This window comes from Camelus ferus, chromosome 16, assembly GCF_009834535.1.
Source record: "Camelus ferus isolate YT-003-E chromosome 16, BCGSAC_Cfer_1.0, whole genome shotgun sequence".
Classification (NCBI taxonomy): domain Eukaryota; kingdom Metazoa; phylum Chordata; class Mammalia; order Artiodactyla; family Camelidae; genus Camelus; species Camelus ferus.
Window position 1 is genome coordinate 6,223,562 of NC_045711.1, and position 24,605 is coordinate 6,248,166.

The 24,605-nt window shown below is 51.3% G+C and overlaps 1 protein-coding gene across 1 annotated transcript in view; it reads left to right on the top strand.

The window, feature by feature from the left end:
* Nucleotides 1-96: 96 nt before the first annotated feature.
* Nucleotides 97-24,605, top strand: part of CUEDC1 (CUE domain containing 1) — a 76,606-nt gene continuing 52,097 nt past the window's right edge. The window contains 1 exon segment of the mRNA XM_032498434.1: nucleotides 97-244. The gene's annotated coding sequence lies outside the window, so the exon portion shown is untranslated.

Sequence of the window (24,605 nt, forward strand, 5' to 3'; positions counted from 1 at the left end):
GCTCCTCCCCGTGCGGCCCCACTTGTGGCCCCGCGGCGGCCGCGCAGGGACAGCTGCATTTCGCGCCGCCCGCCGCTAGGAAGCCGGCCGCGCCTCGCTTTCCCCGCCTCCCGCGCCCCAGCCGTGCCGCCGCGCCGGGCCCGCCGCCGCCGCCGCCGCCGCCGCCGCCGCCGCGGGATCGCGCCCCTCCCCCAGCCCCCGGCCCCTCCGGCCCGCGGGGAGCGGACGCGCGCGCGGCTGCTCGGTAAGACCTCCCTTCGCTCCCCGCCGGCGCCGCCCGGCCCCGCGCGCGGCCCTGGCCCGGCCCGGCCCCACCTTCCCGGGCCCGGTCGCAGCCGCGCCGCCGGGAGGGCCGGGCGGGCGCGAGTTTGATTCCCGGGGCGGCCGCTGCGGCTGCCCCGGAGCCCGCGCCGCCCCAGCCTCGTGTGGCGGGTCTGGCCCCGCGTCCTGCCCGAGCCGCCGCCGCCTCCTCCCGGGCCGCGGGCGCGCGGGGCGAGCGGGCACCGGGGCGCTGGGAGCTGGGCGCGCGTCGAGACGGGTGGTCGCGGGCGGGCGGCGCCGGGAAGGCCAGCGAGGCCTCGGCGAGCCGGCACCGCGCGGAGCCCCTTCCCCGGCCGCTCCCCTTTTGTGGGGGCGCCCCTCCCCGCTCGGCCGGGGCCGGGGGGCGCTGGCTGCTGGGCGACGGCTGGCGGGGGGTTGGGGGAGTGGGGGACGCCTGCCGGGGCCAGAGCTCCTTTTAGGAAAAGGGGAGGTTCGCTTCCTGCCCCCGCAGATGTCACAGGTCGGCTCAGCCCTTTCTGGTCCCACCCGGTCCCCTGGGAGCTGCATCTCCCGAGGCTCCGTCAGGGAAAGTTCACCACGCACTGTCCCCGCCCCTGCTCCCCCCGCCCCTCCGGCTCGAAGTGCCCCGGGCTCTAAGCTCCAGGGGGTTGGCGTTGGCGCTAATGCCTTCTTTCCTCTTTTCTGGTTGCATTGTTGCCTTACACCTAGCACGGGCTTGCCCGGTTTTTTCCCCCTAAAAGAAGTTTTAGTTGCAAGAAATTTGTACTGAATTGAAATTCCTGGAGAGGAATTTGTTTTCAGGGGAGGGAGGTTTTAGATTTTCCTTTTTTGGTGAGAGTGGAGGGTGAGGGGAATGACTGGGAGTTGAGAAATAAGGTGTCCTAGAGATGATACAGGACACAAGACCATCTCACTCCCCCACGCCACCTGACCCTCAGGCAGGAGCGTCGAGGAGCACTGGGAATGAGTCTTCCTGTTGGTTATCCTGCAGCTCCCTGAGCTACCTGGCCCTGGAGAAAGGACTCAGGGAGACATTCTGGCCACTCACTCCTTTTCTTTGCCAGGCATACCTATCTTTACAGCCTGGGTGGAGCTGGCCAGGTGTGCTTCAAGAGAGTGAGGGACACCAGGAATTCTCTCATGGAGGAAGCGTCTCACCATGAGATTTGGCCTCTGTGGGATCAGGTGTAAAATGGGGCCCCTCTGTTGTTGGAGGGCAAGGCCTTTGGGACCTCAATTTTAATGGAGGGAGGCATCTCTGGGATGGAGAGAGAAACCTGGCTCAGGTCACCGGGAAGTTGGAGGGTGTGTGCAGGAGGGTTGGGTTTGAACCCCACTGCCCACCCCACCCCAGTTTACTTTCTGTAGCTGGAAGGAGCAGGGACAAGGGAAGAGGAGTGGTACCTCAGGCCTGGGCACATCCTTAAATAGGAGAGAGACCTTGGCCAACTAGGATGGCCTGGGGATGATAATATGACTGGGGTCAGGGGGGGCTCTACTTGGGGCCAGAGGTTGGGGTCACAGACCTGTTTGAGAATCTGGCGAAAGTTCTAAGTCCTCCTTCCCTCCCTCAGAAATATGCATGTGTGCAGGGACACATTTTGTGTGCAATATCAGGTTACTGTGCCCCTTGGAACTGAGACCCCTATTAAGAACCCCTATCTAGAGTCTGTGATCCAGTCTGGGCAGTTCAGAAGAGTTCCCTCCTCTGTGTTGGGTCAGTGAATAATCCCAGGGTGCGAAGAGCAGACCTTCTCAAGGGGCTTTACTCACGACATTCCCATGAAACTTTGGGCTTGTGGCCATGGAGACCTGGAAAGTCTGGCCCAGATCCCAGCTCCCTACAGATAGCCAGAGGATGGGGGCAGATGGGGTGGCCCTTCTCCAGGGGCTGATTCTGCTATCTACGTGGTGAGAGGGCTCTGGGCACTAACTGGGTCGGGGCCACAGAGCTGTTGAATTCGAGGTAAATGCAGAGGTTGGGGTGAGGGGTGGATGTCCTGGTGTTTCAGCAGAGTAGGATCCAGGTGCTTTAAGAGCCCCAGCACATTCTTGGGGTGATGGGGTTGCAGTGGGAGAAGGTGCTTCATTGGGGAGTATATGTGTGAAAGACACTCCTTTTGAGGAGCTCTTGGGGCAGAGTTGTTCAAGGTCAGAATCCAGGTTTGGTAGGTTCCTGGGATCCGTCTGGACTAGGCAAGTGGGGGCCAGAGGAGATGGCTGTCACTGTCCCCAGTGCATCCCCAAGGAAACCTGGCCTGCCTTTGGTTTTTTAGCCAAAGCTCACTGGGCCCTGGGCTGCTGCTTGGGTGTTCGTGGCATCTACACTTGTTGGGGATCTGGAAGAGCCTTTGATACAGTCTGCCACCTGTGACTTCCCTGCCTTGATTTTGAGAGGCCCTTCTTAGGCTCACGTGCCCCCTAGACAATGGTAGTTCGTGGAGATTTTTTTTGACTAACAAACACAGTGTCAGGCATACAGTAGCGCTCACACTTGTTTCTCCCTTTGGAGCTTCCTACATTAACTCTGCCTCGATGGATTGCCCCCATCCTGGCAAAAAGCAGCAAAGGCAGGAGCATTCTAGAACCCTGGGGGCAAGAAGCTGAGAGTCAGACAGGGATCACCCCTGACTGTACAAGGTGGCCTGGAGAAGGTGATGTCTCCGTTTTGTTGGCTCTACACCTACAGGAAGTGAACCCCAGAAAGGGCCTGGAGACGCTGTGGTCCAGCGGTCCCTGCCTTGGGACTTGGAGGCTGTTCTGGTGGGATGTAAGGGTCCTGTGGCAGTGATTAGAGAGGCCCGTTCCTCAGGGGCCAGGACTCGTCTGTCTGCAGCCTCCCTGGCTGCCACAGGTTGGTGAGCTTAGCATGCTGGTCATGTCTGCTCACTCAGTTCTTCTCTGATCCCCTCTGCTTCCAGCCTCCCAGTAAGTATCTCTGATGTATCTGAGCAATGTAACAGACCCCTAAAAATGCACTATGGTGCTTATCTTTAAAACAGGCCATACATGATAAATGGGATAACAATGCCTATAAATATAAACTCCCTGTTCATAAAATGTGAGATGCACCAAAGTGTCTTTGAGGAATCATTGATGGGATGAAGAAAGTTCCAAATCCCTCTAACGTCCACCCCCTGGAGGCAACCCGGCCGCCCTGGGCCTATCTCCATAACAGCTTAGGGGTGCCGAGGTACCCTCTGAAGCTCTGTGTCTGTCCCCAGTTGGAATCCCAGCCCTCCATCTTACTCTATGACTCTGTAGGAGTTCAGTTTCTAGCTTTAGGAATAATTAAAGGAGAATCATGCCAGACAAAGAGCAAGCCTTCTTCAGAGTAGAGGCTATTATTATTGTTATTGTTGTTGCTATTTCTGTACGCAGGTGCTAACATTCTGAAGCTTATTATTATTAAGGAAGATCTTGGTAAAATCTGTAGTGGCTGAGGCTGGCTTTCGGAGGAGGGGGATGGAGTGGGGTGAGGCTTAAATTTTGAGCAGAGGGGACCACACAGTGGGGAGATGGGGAGCCTGGGTGACAACAGAGAAGCAGAGTTGGGGGCAGAAGGACTTAGCACTTGTAGCCCTGCTGTGGAACCAGCTCTTCTCCCTTCTCTTTGGAGAATATGCCCTATAAGCTGGTTGTGGGGGAGGGGAGGGTCATAATCAGTGAAGAGGGTTGAATGGCTTTTCACATTAATGCTAACATTGGTCCTGGAGGAACAGGGCAGAGGGGGCCTGGAGGAGGGGAGTCTAGTGATGGAAGGGCAGGCCCAGTGCCAGTCAAGAGCGGAAGCAGAAGGGGCCAGGTCCGGGGCGGTGGGGGGTTCTAGGAAGGACCAGGCTTGGGAAATGATACTTCCCAGATCACTGAGTCAGACCCTGGGTCAGACCCTGTTCTAAGTGCTTCTCATGATCAGCGCATTTAACCCTCGCGAGATCCTATGGGATATATCTCTTTTTCAGTGAAGAAACAGACATAAAGAGGTTAAATAACTTGTCCGAGATCCCATGGCTAGAAAGTGGCAGGGCCAGGATTTGAACCCAGGAGGCCTGGCTACAGAGCTTATCTCCTCAGAGAAAGTCTCAGAGAGTCCCATACTGAACTGAGGGGTGAGTGGTGTCGGGGTTTGGAGGGGTTGGGGCTGATAATGCAACGTTCAAGCATCATTGGGATGTACCTGGAGGGTTTAGCCTTGCACACTCTACTGAGGACCACTGGCTAACTACTTGACACCCTACTGGGGCCTAACCCTGAGTACAGAGGTCACTAAGATATAATCCCTGCCTGGGAGATGCCTATAGTCTAGTTGGGGAGACAGACAACCTAGAACTCCAGTTGCCATGACAAATGCCGCCCTGAGATGCGATGCTGAGGAAGGGGACTCCTTGCCAGCCAGAAGAGGAGCTGGGGCAGGGAGGGCTTCCTGCAGGAGGTGGCACTTGATCTGAGTGAGGGTAAAGGTGGCTGCTGTCTCCTGGCCTTGTGATTTGGCCATGGAGTACATCGCTCTCCCACTCTGTGAACTCTTGAGTAGAGCCAGGGGTTGGGTTTTCAGGATCCCGCCTTGGTTGGCTTCCTTGATGCCTTTGTGGTTTTTAATAGTCACCTCCCGTAATGCCTGCAGTGAATGTGCTGAAGAAGAAATACTAATCTTGTAAGAGTTATTGCTCAAAACACAGTGATTCACTCGTCCCTCCGTTCTGAGAAGCAAAACCAGAGGCGAGGGTTTACCAGAGGGTAAACTGCAGAGGAAGGACTCCAGTCAGGTCTGAGGAGAACGGTCCAGGTAGGATGTGAGATGTGAGAACAAGTGACTCCCAGGCGCGGAGGGGAATGGCCAATCCTGAAGGTCTTTAGAAATGGGAACCAGCCCCATTTGTCTCTGTGGTTTAAGAGGGCGAATCTGGAGACAGGAAGGTGAAATAGAGGCCCTTGGAGATCTGTGTCAGCTCAGTGACGGGAGGGGGAAGGGAGTTGGAATTTTTAAGCTGGGATATTGCTCAAATCTGGCCTCTCCCTTCATGTCCCCGAGGAAGTGACTGAACAATGTCCATCACGTTAAGTGACTCATCTGTGAATTAATGAGGCAAGACGCAATCCACATCTGCCCGACAGCTGGGTGCTGCCCTGCGTTGATCTCTGTCAGAGGGGCTGCTTCCAGGGGGCGGCCAGCAGCCCTCAGGATGGAGCCAACGCCTTGCGACGAGGCCTGAGGGAAGCCGGCAAGTAGTTGACCGTTTGTCTGGCTGTGGGAACTAGAGAAAGCCCCAGCTCCTCCTCCCAAGATGTTCCTTCAGGAAGCTCTGTTGAATGGAGAGTAAATAGCAGACAATCCAAAAGTTATTCCTCTTTTACCAAACACTTGTTGGGCCAGCACATTTACCATCTCAATTCTGTTTTGCTTAAGCCAACAATGGAATAATTACATAATGCCCCAGCAACAGAGAAAGGCACCCAAAAGTGTGCTGAGGGCAAGGGTCATTCACAAAGTGGTTTAGGATTTTTCTCAAAATGTATTAAGTCTTTGAAAGATTGTCAAGGGCGGGCATTATATTCGATGGTAACTTGCCTTTTTTTTTTTTTTTTTTTTTGCTTGTTTTAATTTTGTTCTTGTTCCCAGCATGAAAGTGAAGGCTGCATTTTTCAAATTTAGGAAAAGCATGTGGTATAGCCATCTAAAATGCATTCAGCAACATGGCTACAGAGATGGCCAGAGGGAACAAGGCTCGCTCTCAGAAGAGAATCTGATTAAGAATGAGGCAAATATGAACTGATGCTGGACAATGAATTTAAAGTACTGGGTGGTGAACTTTACTTCCTGGAGTGAATTTAAATTGACTTGTGCAAATTAAAGAAAAACAGCAGTGGAAAACAGTATGGAGGAACTCTTGCTTCCTCCTCTGACCCGACATCCCCTATTCATTAAGGAAGCCTTGGGCTCTAGGAAGGCACCTGCAGAACTCTGTTTTTTTTCCAGCTACCAGAAAGCTGGATTTGGAGCTCTAATGAGAAGATTCTCTGTGGTCATATAGGGTGATCAGGCGTAGGAGATGATTTCACTTTGTTCAGGTCTGAGATTAGTTTCGGTTTCAGGCTGTACCAGGAGCTGAGAGGGAGAGGGAGAGAGAGGAGCCAGGGTGAGTGGGAGGAGGAGTGATCAGGGAGAGCGCTTCTCCATTGGCTGTGTCAGCTTGTGGCAAGGTGGGTGGGCAGGGAACTCCGGTGCTGAGCAGGGAGAGGAGGAGGAGGAATCAGAGATGGAGTCGGGGAAGGGAGCCGTGGAGCGTCTGTGTGTCTGGAGACCAAGAGGCAGCGTGTGACCATTTCAGCAGGTGTGTGTAGGACAGAACCCTGCACGGATTACAGGACTTCTGAGCCACGGGCTAGGAAGTCATAGGGACACTGTAAAACACAGATTACTGGGATGAAGTGGGTTTTCCATGAGCAGGTGTAAAGCCCAGAGGAAAGCAAGGTGTAAGTGTGCCACCAGGCCTGCACACATCGCGTACTGGTGTCCTTAAAACTCACATCTTCTTGCATTTGAGTTTCCTTAAAAAAAAAAAAAAGGATAAAGTAAGATTTGAGAACTGATAGTTGAGAACTTGCAGATCTTTGCAAGTTGGCGCATCTTTAAAGAACTTCCAGCTGGCATTTTTCCTGAGACGGTTTGGGGCCAGTCTCAGGGTTTCACAGGGAATCATTATCCTAGAAAAGCAGCAGCTTTCCTCCCCTGACTGGATCTGGGTGCGGCAGACACAGATGTTTCACCCCACCTCTAGAACACCACTGCATTTCATTTCTTGAAGTCATAAATTCATTTTCTTTCTAAAAGAGAACATCACTGAATTTTAAAGCCGGAAAGGATTTTGAAGATCATCCAGACCGCTCCTAGAGGAATTTGTGGTCCTGGGTCATTAAGCACCTTGAAAAGACCTATGGTATGTAGTTAAGAACTCTGAGTCAGACTGCCGGTGTTTGAATCCTGCCTCTGCTGGTTGCTGCTGTGTTCTTGGGGGCAAGTTACTCAATCTGTCTGAGTCTTAGTTTTCTGATCCATACAGTGAGAAGCAATATTCCCTAGTGGTTGTGAATGAGGATCAAATAAATACTTACTAACCTTTTAGTATACTGCCTGGCACATTGTAAGTTCCCAGTTAATGTTAGCTGCTGCTGTGTTGTTATTAATTATCATTTCATGAAATCACATGGCTAGTTAGTGGTAGAGCCCAGGCTACCGTGCTGAACTCTTTATTCCTAGTTCTCTCCAGCATGGCCATAAGAAGATTTCATCACAGTCTTGAGATACACAGAGAGCATTGAGGAAAGTGCTTGTGTAGAAATCTTCTAATGAAAGTTCATAATAGAGCTGGAAGAAATGGGCTCAATCCATGTATTAGATACAGTTAGACTTCGGGCATCAGGGCATATGTTTACCAAGTAATTTGTGTCCACAAATATCCTTGACTGGTGTTTCGAGGTTTCTTGAGTGCCAGAATGGTTACCTCTGCAGGGAAGGTTGGGATGTTTTTCGATGTTTTTGTTGAGTTCTTCTCAAATTGGAAACATCCATTTCAACGAGTTGTGGTGGCAACGCAGGCTTTTGGGTGTAATGGAAATATTTCCGTAGCCTGGCTGCTATTTATCAAGGGTGAAGACAGTGCATGTTTTGAAAAACTATGGGTTTGGCAGAAGTCCACATGTCTTAGGCCAGGCCTGCACAAATGCCTTCCCAAATGATTTGCAGTGATCTTTTTTTGCAAATTGCTGACAGCCTAGGAGCGTCCTGAGGGAGCCTGAATTGTTGAGGCGGGTGTGATCCTTGGCCTCGAGGGGTCTTTGGACACCTTTGATGAGGTGGTACCCTCTCCTGTAAGGCTGCTTTGGTCTGTTTTCCTGGAATATGAAAACAAATGGAAATTAATTTCGTTTGGCAAGTCCTGCAGCATTCCCTTGAGATACTGCCATTCTGTGGGGCTTACAGAATTGAGATCTGTTTTTGATGCTGATCCACAGGACTTCTCAAATTTCCATGCCTGCGGGAGGGAGTGTGTTAAAGTGTGAAATTCGTGAGCGTGCAACTTGAAGTCCAAGACTGGAGATGCAGTCTGAGCTCTGCCACACATGGACAGTGTCATTCTGAGTAGACCACTTAATTTCTTAATTTGTCCTTTCCTTGAGGTTAATCTGTTATTACACTCACAATGACAAATAGTTTCAGAACGTGTCTGTTAAACAGAGCTGCTGATAGTAATCCCTATCACGCTAGATTGTTGCGATCGTCTAATAATAATAGCTGACATGTGTTAGGTGCTTCTTGCCTGCCAAGCACTTTCTAAGCGTTTTACGAGTATGCATTTATTTACTCAGCCCTGTGCAAGTGTAGTATTATTTACCACTTTCCATGCAAGGAGATGGAGACACAGAGGGTTAAGTCAACATCACACACTGAGGTAACTGAGGAGCCGAGATCCGAACTCAGAAAGCCAGGCTGCTGAGTCTGTGGATGGTGTTTACAGGAGGGCTTCACAACACGTTGTCTTGTCCTTCTTCGTCTTTGACTGTTCCTCTTTGTATCTGACGAGCTAAGGGAGGGATAAGCTGAGCCTGGAGGTAGATTAAGTGTACAGATCACAGTGTTGGAAAGAATGAGGAGACAGAGCATATGAGAGCTTTTTTTGGAGTTAAGGGAAACAGCTGTTTCTAAGTTTGGGACAGAGCTGCGGAGAGTCGGCAGGGACAGAGAAGGACATTTTCCAGGTGGATTTTCACTATCTGCCGTGAGGGACTGTGCTGTCTGTGGACTGGGGAGCCACGTGTCTCTGCTCTCCGATTGCATTTTATTTGGAAGCCTGTCTTTACAGACCAACTCAGCCCTCAGCTGTGACAGGCTTCAGAAACTTAGAAAACTTCCTTGGAAACAGATAGCAAATTCCTGAGAGTTGAAAGGTGAAAAAAGGGATTTTTAGAGGAATTTCGTCTTCATTATTGCATTTCTGTGGCGTGCACACGGGGATGAGCCATGGAGTGGCTTGTGTTCAGCGGAGAGAGGATGGGGAACCTGGGTGACTTCCTTTTATTCTCATGAGTTGACTTGACAGGAGAATGAACCATCCTATTAGCTTTCATCTTGGAAAAGAAGAAAGAAAGGAGAGAGTAAGTGAGTGAGATGACATTTGACTGAAACCAGGGGCCTTCTGTGGGTCTCCCTGGGCACAGGCTGGGCCGAAATGCAGGGCCATGGTGGCTTGAGCCAAGGGTGAGGTCCCTCCAGGGGCTTCAGGAAGGGCTTCTGGCTTCATGCCACTGCCACCTTCCCCCTCTCCACCCCTTTGAGGCTCTGGGGAAGGAATAGGCCTTAAGGGCAAATGAATTGGGGGTGTGTCATCTTTAAATGACAAACCACTGGTGAAATTCATACAGCAATTATAATTTTGAAGATATTAATGTAAAAATTTATCACATAAAATTAGACAATGCAAACATCATTTTTACCTTCAGGGATGTGAATGGCCACTCACATTCCCTCCCGGTGAAGGGGGCAGGGCCCTCCCTGTGCTAATGCCGGATCCCCTGGGACATCTTTGGGGGCCTCCTCTTCTGGGACTCAGGTAGAAGCCTTCCAGATGTGAGTGCTTCCTGCCATCCCAGCCCCACCCACCAGTCGCTCTTTCTTCTCTGAGTTTGCTGGGGAGCACATCTTTTTTTGAGCCATTCTCTGGGACCTTTCTGCGGACTTCAAATTTGGATTGTGAGCTGAGGCTGAAGTCCCCCGAGGAATGCCACGGAGGGAGGGGTTGCAAGAAAGCTCCCTCAGACCCGCCTGCTGGAAGCCCAGTTTAGGAACGTTAATAGGCTGGTTGTGTTTTGAGACGCCCTCTGGCTTTATGGCACTCATGCTCCCATCGGTTGCCTTTCTCCAGGGTGCCCTGCTGCCCAACCCCCACCATTTTGCCTCGTTTTCCTTCCTGCCCCAGCCATCAGCAGCAACTACTCTTAATAGCCCCCATTTGTAAGAGGACTTACTCTTGTCAAGTGTTTCACTTAAGTAATTTACTATTATTATTTATTTATTTATTTTTAATGGAGGTACTGGGGATTGAACCCAGGATCTCGTGCATGCTAAGCATGCACTCTACCACTGAGCTATCCCCACCCCCTCATTGAAGTAATTTAATTGAGTCCTGTACCAACCCTATGAGCCAGGGATTATTGTCTTTTTAGATGTGGGAACCAAGGCTGAGGGTTTAGGGGTAAAGTAACTTGCCCAAGTAATACAGCCACTTACTGAGTAGGATGGATTTTGGGGTTTTTTTGTTTGTTTATTTTAAACTTTATTCTAAAGAAGTTCAAATATACCCCCAGAGTTAGACTAGTACAGTACATTCCCACGGACCCATCACCAAACTTCTTCTCTCCTCATGGAGAAGCCCCGGCTACTGTGCGTCTGTGGCTACGGCATACAGCACATACTTTTGTGTGAATTAGAAGGGACCCCTTCTTCAGGGTATACAGCTTGGTAATCAGAGCAATGACTGGATTCTAGCCCCATTTGCCTTTTTTAGATGGGCACCTTGTGCAGTGAACAGTCTGTGCAACTGTATATGGTGGCCCTGCCTCTCTTCTCTCCTCATCCAACTTTTGGCATAAGGAGACAGAGAGATGATGTCTCTGGTTGACCTTCCACTACATGGGTTCAGGGGGGAAAAGCTCAGTTGTTGGGAACTTTTGGAGCTAAATGAAGCAGGGGGTAATTCCCAGAGGAGATAGCCCTGCTCAGAGGAGGGTGAGGGCGGATGAGCTATGTCTTTTGCTGCTCCTGTTTTCTACCAGCCACCTGCTCTCTTGATGACTTCTCCTTGATGCCTTCTCCCCTCTGTTCTGTGCCCAGGGCAAGGGAAGCCCTTGTGCAAGGCCACAAGGCTGGCAGGAGGGGAGCTGGTAGAGCCCAGGGTGTGAAACCTGGTGTGAACTTAATCTCGACTCCCACCCTCATGGAGTCGCTGGGACAAGCTTCCTGGTAGCTTACATTTTATCGAGGCTCAGTTTAGCCAGTGTTCAGGTGGGAGGTCCTGCTTTCACACCTGTAGAACTGCTCCTTTTAGTCCCAGAGTGGGCCTGTGGGTCACCAGGTTGGGAGCATCTGGAGGAGAGGGATTGGGTCTTTTTTACTACCATGCTCTTGGCTGTACCCATTACAGCATCTAATATTGGTGCTCTAGAAATATTTGTGAAACAGACGAATGTTAGACAAACAAATGCAGCATCCTACAGGCCAGACAAATGTGCTGAAGGGCCCAGGTTGAATGATTTGTGTGCTTCAGTCAGGAGAGGCTAGACTATGCTGCAGTAATAAGCAAACCCTGACATCCCAGTGGCTTCACCCAATCTAGGTTTAGTTTGTACTCATGGAAGGTCTGATGTGGGTTGGGCAGTGCTCCCCAATCTGTAGCCACACCATCTGGAATATGGGGCCCTCGCTGGTTCACCAGCCCCTGGCTTTTAACTGCCTTGTAACTGACACCTGTTACTTACATCATGTTTCATTGGCCAGAACCATTCACATGGCTCTAACCTAACTGCAAAGGAAGCTGGGAAATGTAGAGAGGCAAATGTTTTCATGGTTTAAAAGGAGAGGATTTTGTATTTCTTGTCTCTGGCTTTAATCCATTAGAGTGCCTCCAGCCTAGTCACGTATCCTCGGTGACCATTTTTTTAATACCGACAGGAAGCGAACACCTGTTACTTCCTTTAATCCGGGGAAGGAGGCATGAGACATCACATGGCAGGGATTTTAACTGTCCTTTATTACATGTTGGTCATGTGACATTCAGTCACTTACCTTTGTGAGCCTCTTTTCTCATCTACAAAAAGAGGATAATTATCCAACCATCTCTTAGCTCAGACTCTACTGGCTGCAAGTTACAGAAGCCAGCTTGAGCTATTTGGAGCCACAGGGGAATGGAAGAATCAAGGTCAAGGAATACGGCTGGCCTCCCAAGTGCCTGGAACTGCAGGATGCCACTGCTTCTATGGATGTGTGCCAGGTGTCATGGGCCCTCAGCCCCCAACCATACCCATCCTTCCTGTAACCATCAGACTGAACTGTATCTCAGAACCTTGAGTCAAATTCCTAAGGAAAGTATCTGATTGGTCTGTTTGTGTCAGCTGTCTCCCACTGGTCCAATCAGCTATAGCCAGGAGGGCATGGTCATATAGTACCACCTGGCTTGGGGGCCTTGGCCTGTGAATGAGGGGGCAGTCCTCAAAAGGTGCCCATGCTTACCTGGCTCAAGGGTTGTCAAGTTGATTGGATCATGTCTGCAAGAGAGTTTTGAGGACTGTAAAGTGCTGTGTAAATATGAGCTGGCAGGATGGTGTGGGATCTCTCATTAGGAATCTTGGAGGTTGCGCTGCCCTGAAGGGGGATGGGAGAGATTATAATGCTGTGAGAGAGAATTTAAGTCTTGGTGGAGGCAGGGGAGCTGTTGGTTGGAAGGTCATGGAGCAGAGACTGGAGGGAGTGGACAGGACTAGCATGGGGCATTGCCAGAGGTCAAGCTAGGTTTACAGGCCATTAGACCGTAACACTGTAAGAGAGAGAGTGCTTTGAGGGTGCTTTCACCTGTGTAAATATGGATGCCTCTGTAGTCGAAACTGGGTGATCTTGGAAAGGACGTTAGCCCAGATTATGGCACATCAGTCCTTGTCCGACACTGCACTAGTGGGCTGTGTGACTGTGAGCAACTCGCTTCACCTCTCTGAGCTAAGTTCTGCTCTTTGAAGATTCTGCGTGTGCAGTATATGCATGGTCCGGGTGACATGGGGATTAAGGCATGGAGTCTGGAATTAGACAGCTGGGTCTGAATCCTCATTCTTTCCTTGCCAGCTCTATGATCTGAGGACATTTTTTAACCTTCTTGAGTCTCTTTTTCCTCACTTGCAAAATGGGATATTGTAGTACCTACCTCATAAGATTATTGCAAAGATTATATGAAATGAATGCTCAGCAAAATATCAGCTAACATTACTAACAGAAGCCAAAGCTGGCCGATTCCAGGGACCTGTGGCCGTGGAGAAATACTGTGTGCCCAGGCCGCTTGACTCAGACTACACATGAGGACTGGCGGGGGTGGGGGGTGCAGGTAGGGAGGGAGGGTGGGAAGCTGGAGGAGGCGTAGGGAGATTGCTCACTGAGAGGCTGGTCTAGGTGGCTGATGCTCAGGTCTTTCTAGTAATTCAGTTACTCCCGCGCCAGGAGGGGAGGCAGACAGCCCTGGAGAGCCTGCGCCCGCCCCGCCCCGCCCCGCTTCCAGCCTCCACAGCTGGGTGGCAGTTCGCTGGATTCTGAAGTTCAGTGACTCGTTCCCTGCAGCTCTGGGCTCGGGGCGTGGGAGGCCCTGGGTCTCCAACCAGATCCAGGTTTGGGATTAAAGTGCTGCCTGCGGTGAAAGTGCAGATCCTGGGGAGTTAAAAAAATAAATGAAGAAACCCTTCTGACCACAGAGCAATTTGAAGGCTGAATTATTCAGAGACCCTGCTCCCTCTGGCTTCTGGGGGCAGGGAAGAGGGTGGGGGAATTGGGGGAAGGGACCAGGGAGAACTGTGGGCCCAGCCAGGGCTGAAGCTGCTGGCTCTCACTGTGTCCCTGTGCCCCCTCCCCATCTGTGGGCCAGTCCCGGCCCTGCTCTACAGAGGGAGGCTCTGCCTGCCTGCTGGTAGGGAACGACAATCCTCTTTTGGCCCCTTCAGGAGGATGTTTTCAGAATTGGGGGAAACAGGCATTCCCAGCAGCTGTGGGGCTCAGGAGAGAGGTGGGGGGGCCAGTGGGTCCCCTGGAAGGGGGATCAAGATGGTGTCCGGCACTGAGGCCAGCCCTGGGCCACCAGGAGGCCCGTGGCCATGGCAACCCAGGCCGGGCTGCGGGAAACACGGACTTTCAAAGAGGGCCTTGTTCCCTGTGGGAGCCCTTCAGTTCCAGCCGGCGGGCTCTTCAAACCTGGGGGGGCGGTGGGGGGGGGCGGCAGGGAGGAGGCGGCCTGTTAGTGAGGAAGTGTCACTCCGGGTCCCCCCTCTCCTGCCGCAGGCGTGTTTCCTGGAGGCCCCAGTTTCCACAGCTCCTGCTTCTGGAGAATGAAAAGAAACGTAAGCATGAGGAATGTGTTCAGTCTCCAGGCAACAGAGTGTGTGTGTGTGGTGTGTGAGTGTGTGTGTATGTGTGTAACTGAGGGGAGGGAAGGAAGTTTGAAAAAACAATCACTGTCTTGCTGGCCTCCTAGAGTGGAAGGCCTCCATGCCCCAGACCGATTTGGCAATGAACATCAAATGAGAAAAACATCAGAGAAAATACTAAATCGCTCCTTAACTGTAATGTAACCACACGGCAGTTTGCATTCTTATGTATTAGCCAGTGAATTTTAGTGAGAAAGCTGATCTTGGGAGCTTGAATAGCCTTTGCTGTCTTTGGGGCAGCTTGGTCCCTGGATGTCCGTTCCTTCATTTCATCTTTAAGCTAACCTAAGTATAAAAATTGGGAAGGGTGGCATGTCTGCTCTCTGAGCACCTATATCACTTGTAAGATACCCTCTGTATGTTTGTTACTGAATGTGTGAGTGAGGAATGCATTTCCACTCAGGGCAGATGGTGGTTAATGGCTAGATCTTCTCCCTTGACGCTTTATCCCTCTTGGACTTTGTCCGACCAAGTGGCCAGCAGGGGAAGCCTCAGGTGTGGGGAGTTGGGGAGACAGGACAGGGACCTGACTACATCTGTTAGCTGTTAGCACTGGCCTGGCCTGTCTCCATCAGCTCTCCGGATCCTCCTGGGGATCTTTGAGGGAGGTGTGGGAAGAGAGCCTCGCCTTTCCGTCTCAGAAAGGCGCTGGCTCTGGGCCTGCATTTATTTTCAAGTCACAGTCAGTCTGAGGAAAACAGCGTTCAGTCTGGTAGGCTGGAGTTTCTACTGCTGCAGCTGGGCCCCCAGCCTCATGCTTTCCATTCTGGCCAAAGGAGTAGGGGTCAGTAAACTTGAGTGTACTTGATGTCCTGGCCATTGAGCAGTTTCCTCACACCCAGGGAGAGTGTGCAGGGGGGACTCCTTCAGATGTCAGACACCAGGACCAAACCAGGTGGCTGGATTCTCACGGGCCCTCACCTCTTCTGACCCCTCCTCCTTTTGAGATAGGGAGGGTGTAAATTCTTCTTGTCATATACTAATGAATTTGGGGGAGATGGTGCTATTTGAAGCAGCTTCTTCATCTTAAGTGGGGCTGGAGGGGGCTCAAGAACTTTCTAAACTCCTCTGATTAGCATAAAATAGGAGGCACTGCATGGAGCATTGCCTGGAGCTTTGTGGAGAGGAGGAAAAAAGAAGGTACGGTTCATGCTTCTGGAGAAATTCAGTCTAATGCATGAACCGGCCAGCATATTAAAGGAACATTAAGGGCTTGTAAAGTGACAGGCATTCTTGTTCACTTGCAGAATCTTTGACCAGACTTGTAGACTCAGAATGTGTGTGGGGTGGGGCCCAGGCATGGGTGGGTTTTATAAGCTCCCCAGGTATTTCTCATGCACAGCCAGGGTTTCAGGCCATCCCTCTAGTGCAGTGTTCACAAATGGGGATGATTTTGGCCCCCAGGAGGACATTGGCAGAGTCTGGAGATGTTTTGGGTTGTCACCGTTAGGTACTACTGACATTTGTGAGAACATTTTGTAGGGAAATAGCACATGGCAGGGTTTGGAGTGGGAAGAATGTGGTTTGGATTTTGCAAAAAAGAAAGAGGCTCGCGGTTTCACGAGAGTCAGCTGAGATCCGGGGTTGGTTTTCAGGCTGATTCTCCCCAGAGTTGGGTCTGTGTCTTGTCCAGACACGCTTGGTTCAGATATCAGGGCCCTCTGACTGTTTGCTGTGCGTGTCAGTAACCAGCAGGCCTTTCTGTGCCCCGTGTGAGTCCAGTGACGGAACCCGGTCAGGTACCATCAGCCTCAAGGGCTCGCCTGACGTCCCTGACTACATACAAATGTGAAGGCTACTGCCCAGAAGCTCGCTTTCCCTCTGGCTCCAGGAACAGGCAGTGCCCTTTGCCTTCGTTAATGGCTTCATGCCCCTTGGGTCATTTATTCCCTACTTCTTAGAGAAGGGTGAGAAAAGAGCCCTGGTCTGTCAAGTCCATCATGGTACCTGGCCCATGGCAGTTGCTCCATAAATGGTTTTGAATGAATGAGTGACTCCCTGAATGAAGGGGTGGATCCCAGCCTTTGACGGTGAATTGCCCCTTTACTAAGTACAAAGTCCTTTGGTCCTGGTGCCATAAGTTGAATCAGGAGAGATGATGGTAATAAGGAGGAAGGCCTCCACTGTTAGGAATTTCCAGGGAGTAGGACAGGTAACCAGGGGTCACCTGCAGGATGTGGGAACCATTTCCCTGTGGAGGTGGGCTGCTCATGGCCCTTTCTGGCTGCAGGGGTGGCCACCGTGGGGCCATCTCTCTCCCTCCTGGGATGACCTATATTATGCCCCTTTTTCTGAGACTTCCAGCTCTTAATTAGATTTCTCAGCGCTCACAACAGACGTGATTATCCCCTTTTAAGGAGTAAAAAGTGCTGTCTGAACGCACGTGTGTGGTAACCCTCCCTGGGCGTCGCTGTCCGAGGTCCAGCTGCAGGGTGGTGTGAGCAGAGCCAAGGCCTGAAGCACAGTGCAGTCAGAACACCTCCTCTCCTTGGGCTAGTTGTAGGTGGGATTCCTCCAAATGTTCGCAGACGCTTCGGAGCCGCTCTTCTCTGCCTTTAAGGCCTTGTTTCTGCAACTCAGGAAGAAAGGGCCACCTGGTGTCCCAGGCTCAGGCTGGGGTGGGGAAGGTGTGCTGCCAGGGCTGCCTGTGAGCAGAGCCTGGTCCGGTGCAGGGCCTTCTGCCCCCTCCAGCAAGTCCTGGGTGGTGAGCCTGTTCTTGGGCCCTTTGCTGGGCTCTGGCTGGCTTGTCAGGACAAGTTTCTGGCATCAACCTCTTCTTCCCTTGTGCAATGTGCACTTAGAAACTTGCTCCTCGAAGTCCAGTCCCAGACCAGCAGCACCCACCTCACCTGGTTAGAAATGGAGAGTCTCAGGCCCCACCCTGGCCTGCCCGAGGCAGTCTGCATTTTAACAAGATCCCTGGGTGGCTTGTGGGCACATAAAAGTCTGAGGAGCGCTTTGCTAGAAGATCGCTCGCTGAGGGAGCAACTAGGAGGATGCCGTCTATGCAGAGTGCTTGAGGGCAATGCTTCTCAAACTCTGAGGAGAAGGACGGGGGTAGTTTTCATTCATTTGGGGATGGATATGTGGTCCCAGTGAGCATGACCATCTGCACAAGCTTGACAGTGTCTGAACCGGTTTCTATGCTTTCTCTGTTCAAAGAGGCAAGTCCACTGTCACGTGCTTGGATGTGGCAATGTCAAATCCTTTCTTACTTTCTCTTCCTGTACTTATGGTGTCAAGGACCCATGACAGTTTTTGAACGATCTGCAGACCTGCTTTTAGTGGCCCTGGTCCAGGGCCCCACTTTAGGGTCAGATAGACTCGGGTTTGAATCTTGGTTCTGTCACTTACTTGCTGTGTGTTCTTGGGCAACTGTTTAACCTCTCTGAGCCCTAATTTTGTATATGGAGATAATAACGCCCCTGCCTCATAGCGTTGGGGTGAAGATGAAATGAGAAAAACAAGGGTGCAGCACTGACCTTGATGACATTGGCTGTCAACTGTGGGCAGCAGCCCTATTGTTTGCTATTTTGGAGCATCTGAAAATGAGGGCAATGGCCCCAGTTAAGGGATGCTGTTGTTTTTAGATGGACTGTGGTCTTTAAAAGTGTAGCAAATTAGTTTGAAACAGACATACTTTTCCCCCTGCAAATTTCTGATAGTTTGGGGCTGCTGGTAGTGAATTTTCCTCTATGTGAATCCAAGCAAAACTGAGGATCAGAATTGGGACAATGTTGGAACTTGTTTTTCAGCGATAGAATGAAGTAATAAACACTGTGTAGGAAATCCCTTTCATCCGCAGGGCTGGGCTGTTAACCTTTTCCTCTCCTCCCGCACAGTGTATCTCCTGGAATCCTTCTCCCAAGCAGGCCAGGTGGATTTTCAGGGTCAAGTCGCCTAATTCTAAACTGCCAGTGCACCCTCTCTTTCTGGAGAAACTCAGGCTTCCCTCTTGGCTGTTTCATCAGAGCAAGGAGGTAAAGTGAGAAAGTAGAGGACTCATGTCAGAAGATCTGTGTTCTGGAGTCAACTTAGCAAGGCATTGATTGGGGTGTCACCTCATTGGCCCACGTTTGTTAACTTCTTTTTGAATCCAGATCCCTTTGATAATCTAGACAGAACTTTGACACCCCCTTCTCCACCCTGAAAAGAATACTATGCACACACAAACATGTTAAATTGTGTATTTTATTTGGGGTGTGTGCGGTCAACACAGCCTCAAAGATCACTGGCTAAGAAGCTCCCCAAGGCTTGTTTCAAGTGTACTAGAACATCCCAGTGACCCTCAGTATGGACTAGGGGTTAAACACACAGGCTTTGGGGTCAGAGTGCTGGGGTCTCAGTCGTTCCTCTGCTACTTGCTGGCTTGAGATCTTGGGTAAGTTAATTATCTCCTCGAAGCCTCAGTTTCCCTGTCTATAACACTGGGACAAGAATAGTATCTATCTCCTAGGGTAGTTGTGAGATTAGATGAAGTAGCATTTGTTCAGTGCTTCCATGGCACTATCATCGCTTAGCCTGCGGGATGCCCATTGCCCTCTAGAGGAATCCCACCTCGGCTGCAGGAACCTGCACTGCCCTCATCTGAGAGCAAACAGTATTCGGACTGAGAACCTGAGGCGTTCCTTTGGATGGGTGGGGAGTGGCCCCCTCCACCTACCTATGGGAAATTTGGAGAGCTGGGCAGCTTTGGAGCGAGGCGCCTAGAAACCCTCTAGACCCAGCCGCCCCCGTTCAGTAATTTCCATGCGCTGCTGTTGGTTTTGGCTCCCGGCAGAAGATCCCTGCCTCGGGAGCTTCCCTGGAACTAGACTCCCGCCAGACGCAGAGTTGCGGGGAGGAGGGAACGAAGATCGGAGAAGCAGACTTTGTTTTCTCTCCTTAATTAACTCTGGCTCTTTTGCTCCCTGGGCTTTCAGGCCCTCTGCTGCCCAGCAATTAGTGGGAGTGTTAACTGGGGTCAGGGCAGAGGCCGGGCTTGGGGAGCTCCCGGGGCCAGGGCAGAGGGGGAGGAAGTGCCGGGAGTGAGGGCTTCGCCTCCTGCCGTCGGGCCCCGCTGTCCCCTTTTAGCCGAGCCCCCGGTGCCCAGCTGCTCAGGCAGAGTGGCGGGAGGTGCAAGGTCCCGCACGGCCCCCACCTCCGTAATGACATTAGTGCACAAAGCGGCGGGGCCGCCGTTGGGTCTCCTGGGGGAGCGCGGCCGTCCTGGCGGCGAACAATCGCGTCCTGTTCTCACGGCCTGTTTTCCCCCAGCTGCGCTTCCCTTTCATCTCGGCCTCTTTCCCAGGGACGCGAGGCGCATTCCCAGGAGGCTGGAATCCGGGCTCTAACCTTCTTGCTTGGTCCCTGGTTTCGTTGGTTTGGTTTACTCCTCTCTCTCTTTCCTCTGCCTTGTTGTTAAGGAGGCTCCAGCCCCAGCCTCTGAGACCCGTCGCGTGTTCCCGAGGCAGCCGCATCCCGTCCTGCTTTAGGGTGTGTGGGCAAAGGGTTTGGAAAAAAAAAAGTGCTCATCTGTTTCTGCTTCTAATTTGCATGTTGTCATGAGAGGAAAGCAAAATGCCCCCATTTTATAAAGACACCCCGCTAGTCATCGTAACACCTTCCGTTTGTTTAGAATTTGCTAGTTTTAGAAGGACCTTCCCATACATTTCTCAGGGACAGGCAAACCATTTTCTATGCAGTAGTGAGAATGGATACAGCTTACACCTCGTTTAGAGGAGTGAAGGGGCTTGGCAACCGCCCCAGGGCTGGGGAGCTGGGATAAAACCTGGGTCTGACCCCCAGGCCCTTCCTACCTCCTTGGCTTTTTAAGTGTGGGCCTTTTTCTGTCCGCCCCAGTGCCTCAGCAGAAACGCAGCAGCAGGAGGACATCCAGGAAGTGATGGTGATGGTGAACTTGAGCTCCTTGCTATGAGCTGCGAGTGAGGGACTTAGATTTCTAATCTCTCTGCTTGACTCTGCCCTTTCCCCAGCTTCAAGGGACAAGGACGTCACTTTTTTTCCTATTTCAGTGTTGTGCTGTTCCAGATGCTTAGGTCTTTAAAATCTCCGGAGAGGGAGCTTCTCTGGTCCTCTTCCATGCCAGTGTCTCCCAGCCCTGGCCCGAAGCACAGCCACCTGACCCTCTGATGCAGACTTCTCAGTAAGCAGGACCTGTGGGAGCTGCTTTCTGGACCTGGGCTTTCCTGCCCAGCTGGTGAAGGCCTGCGGCCTCAGCCACATGCCCTCGCCCCGCCCCGGGCCAGCCGCAAGGCAGCAGAGCACGGGGGCTGGGTGACTGCTGGGCCCCTGGGAGGGTCTCTGCTTGCGGAACCAGGCCTGGTTCCGGCAGTGCAGCCCCTGTAATTAGAGCTGTTTTGGGGACAGCTGGTGCAGTGCATTCAGTTTAAACCCCTTTCCTCCTTCACATTTGCACATGGCTTAGGGACCTGCCATTCTCCCTCCCACCGGCATTCCCAGGAGGTCCCAAGCCCCATATGGTGAAGCTCCTCTCTTTTACGTCCTTGTGCTGATGGGGGTTTGCGGCGCAGTCAGGAATCCTGGTCTCCCGGGGGGTTTCTCCGAGGGACCCTGGGCCCCGCAGTCTGCCTCCTTGCCTGGGGCAGAGAACCTGACTGGGCTGTGTTTCATTTAGGTGTCTTTCTCCAGGATCCTTTAGAGCGCCTTAAGGGCTAATGGTTTTTTTTGTCATGTTCCCTGGAGAATTTCAGCCGCTTGGGAAGGGTGCCCCACTGGCTCCCTTGCCCAGCTGTGACCACCGCAGCCCCGTGGCCTCTGGATGGCGGCCGTGCCTCTTCCAGCTCGTTGCTGGGGGCTGCCTGGGGTGCGGTGGGGTTTATGCCCTCCTAGCAGGTCTTCACCCTGACTTCTCAGACACGCTGACTTTAGTCAGAATATGCTCCTCTTGTGAATCAACTACTACTTCAATTAAAAACAGAAAAGGAATGTGTTCCTCCTGCCCCTGTTTACATCCTCATTAAAGAAAACCTAGAAAATGCTTAATTTCCAACAAAAGTGATCATTCTGATAATTTAAATATTGCCACTAATAACATTTGATTGTTACTTCCCTCTGTTCTTTTTCTTTTAATGTAGATAGTTGTAATCCTACTGACACATACTTTTGTATGTAACCTCTTCACGAAACACTGTAGAATGAGCATTTTTAATGAAATGGTGTGGTTTAAAAACATTTTCAGTGGCCGCACCGTTGCTTCCTTGTGCACTCCCTGTTCTTGGCCACTCCCTCTCCCTCCCCCCACCACCCTGCCCTGCCCTAGCTCATCTTTATTTTAAGCCTCAGAACTTTATGGAGCATGACTGCCAGGAGCCATTGTTGGGGCTGTATTGGTGTAATATTAATCCACAGTTGCCAGGGTGCTGGGAGGAGGGGCCTGGCTGTGGTTCAGGTCTGGGGCCGAAGGGACAGAGGCTCTCAGCATGGCCTCTTCGGCCCTCAGCACCATAGTCCTTGAAGTGGGACACTCGGTGGAGCGGCCGCCCTTGGCAGTTTGAGGAAGCTTCTGTGACACAGGTTCAGATTGGCTCTCAGGCCCAATGGTGCAGCAGTTTGAGTTTTATTTCCAACCTTGGGCCTGGCATGGTGGCCCAGGGGCCAGGAACATGCAATTGTGACCCAGTATGTTCTCCTGCCCTGAGCTGTTGGGGTTTCGGACTCTATCCCACAGCAAGGGCCTCCCCCAGAGGCTCCTGGTACTCACCCTGGAGTCATCAGGTGCAGCTCACCCTGCCCCAGAGAGCCTGGGGACAGCAGGGGCCTGGGTTTAGCCACCCCAAACATCAGGACTGACACCAGCCTTTTCTCCCAATGTCTCTCTCTCTCTCTCTTTTTTTTTTTTGTTGGGGCAGTGGTTCGGTTTACTAATTTATTTTTAGAGGAGGTGCTGGGGAGTGAACCCAGGACCTTGTGTATGCTAAGCATGCGCTCTACCACTTGAGCTATACCCTCCCTCTCCAGTGTCTCTTTATTACACATCTGATGATGATGGTGATTAATAATAATTATAATGCTAATGAGCATTATCCTTTGTTCTTGGAGACCCAAAGACACTTTCAGTTCTGTTGATTTATACCCCTTTCCTTTTCTTGTGAAAGGGTAAGTTGAGCCATCAAGAGATTTAAGAGTTTTGAGCAGCAATGTAAGGAAGTAGGAAGGATTGGCCGCATTTGGGTTCCAGTGCTGGCTCTGTCCTCCCTAAGTTCCATTGTTACTTATCCACTGAGCCTCAGATTCCTCATCTATACAGTGGAAGCAGTGATGCTTGACTTGGAAAGTTGATGTGAGGATCAAATCAGAGTATTTCTGCAAAATTCTCTGGCACACAGTAGGTCCCCGGTCAGTGTTGTTTTGTTGATGTTGTTCAGGGTCACAGAATACATCAACCTCAAAGCCAGAGAGACTTGCCCTCCCAGCCCCTTCCCTGCTCACGTTTCCCGAGTCCCTTCAACTGTGCACTTACCTGGCCCGCTCCAGGCAGGAAGCTTTCCTGCTTGGCTGATCAGAGGAGTCTGGCTGAGCAGAGCTGCAGTTGTTTTCAGCTCCTTCTGGATGGGACATCCTGCCAAGTCAGGCCATGTTCTCCTACACCCACCAATCCGAGTGAAACTAACTAGGGCCCCTTCCTTCTGGCTTTTCCCTTGGTGTTGAGAAGGCAGCTCCATGTGAGTGCAGGGTGTGGTGTCATGATTAATTTTCTAGTATGTCTTTGTGGCCATACTTGTCTGCAGGCTCTTGCTAGACTCCCCTGCCCCACCACCAGCTCACCTCCCACCACCACCAAAAAAAACACAACATGAAGCCAAAGAGTCATCTGGATGACAGGCTCTGGTTCTGGGTCCTTGTGCCCCAGTCTGAGGTCAGATAATTGGCTCTTTGCTTCCAGGACACAGTGAGCTTTAGCCTGGCTAGACAGAACTGGCTTTTGAGACTTCCAGAGAAGAATCTTATAAACTTTACAGCCATCTGGCCAAGACCTTGAGTCTTGGGTGCCATTGCTCCTGAGGCCATGAACCAGTAGCACTGGCATCACCTGGGAGCCAGTTGGAAATGCAGAATCTCAGGCCTCACACCAAACCTACTGAGTCAGAACTCTCATTTTAGCAGGACCCCTAGGAGATTAGTGTGCATGGTGAAGGTTGAGAAGCATGGATTTAGATCACAGGTCTCAACCACAGGTGCACATTAGAATCACCTGGAAAGCTGTAAGAACTGTACCAATTCCCTAGGTCCTAATCCAGGCCACTGAGTCAGAATCACTGGGGAGAAGACCTGGGCTTTCGTATGTGAAAAAAGGAAAACACCTTCTTAGGTGATTCTAATGTGCAGCTGGAGTGGAGAACTGACTTAGACAGACCCCTGTCTTTGGGATGGATGGTCCTGAATGATAATGATCATGATGGCAATAATTGCTGTGTATTAAGCGCCTCCTCTGCATGAAAGCCTGTGTTCTTTTTTTTTTTTTTAAACAAATCACAATATATGTACTTTATGTGGGTCCTGATACAAACTGTTAAAAATTATTATTATGTTTATGAAATAATTGGAAATTTGAATAATGGCCAGGTGTTTGACATTAGGGAATTATTTATTTTTTAAGTGTCATAATATTATTGTGGTCGTCTTACAAAAGGAGGAGAGTGAGTCAGTCTCTTTTAGAGTGACATTGAAATATTTACTCCCTGTGAAAGGCTGTATTCTTATCTAGAGTCTTCCTTCCACACCTGAAAGCTGCTCATCCTCTCCCTGTCTTCTATATGAGAAGGCTGAGGCTCGGAGAGGTGAAGTCAGGTGCCTAAAGCCACATGAGTGTTGGGACTGGAGCTGTCCGGAGGCTTCTTTTTCAGTGACTTCACTGTAACTGAAGCTCGTAATGGTTTAGGAGGGCCTGGCTCTCTTTGGAAAATCTGGCTGGGGATTCTTTCCTGGCTCAGTTTCAATGATACCTTCAGACTGTGTGGTTTCAGGATTGTTCAGGGAAAATACAGCAGCTTTTAGTCTTCAGATTTATGTGTCCCTTAGAATGGGGAGACTGGAGGTGAGGTCAGTGATGAGTTGCCAAAGAATGATAGAAA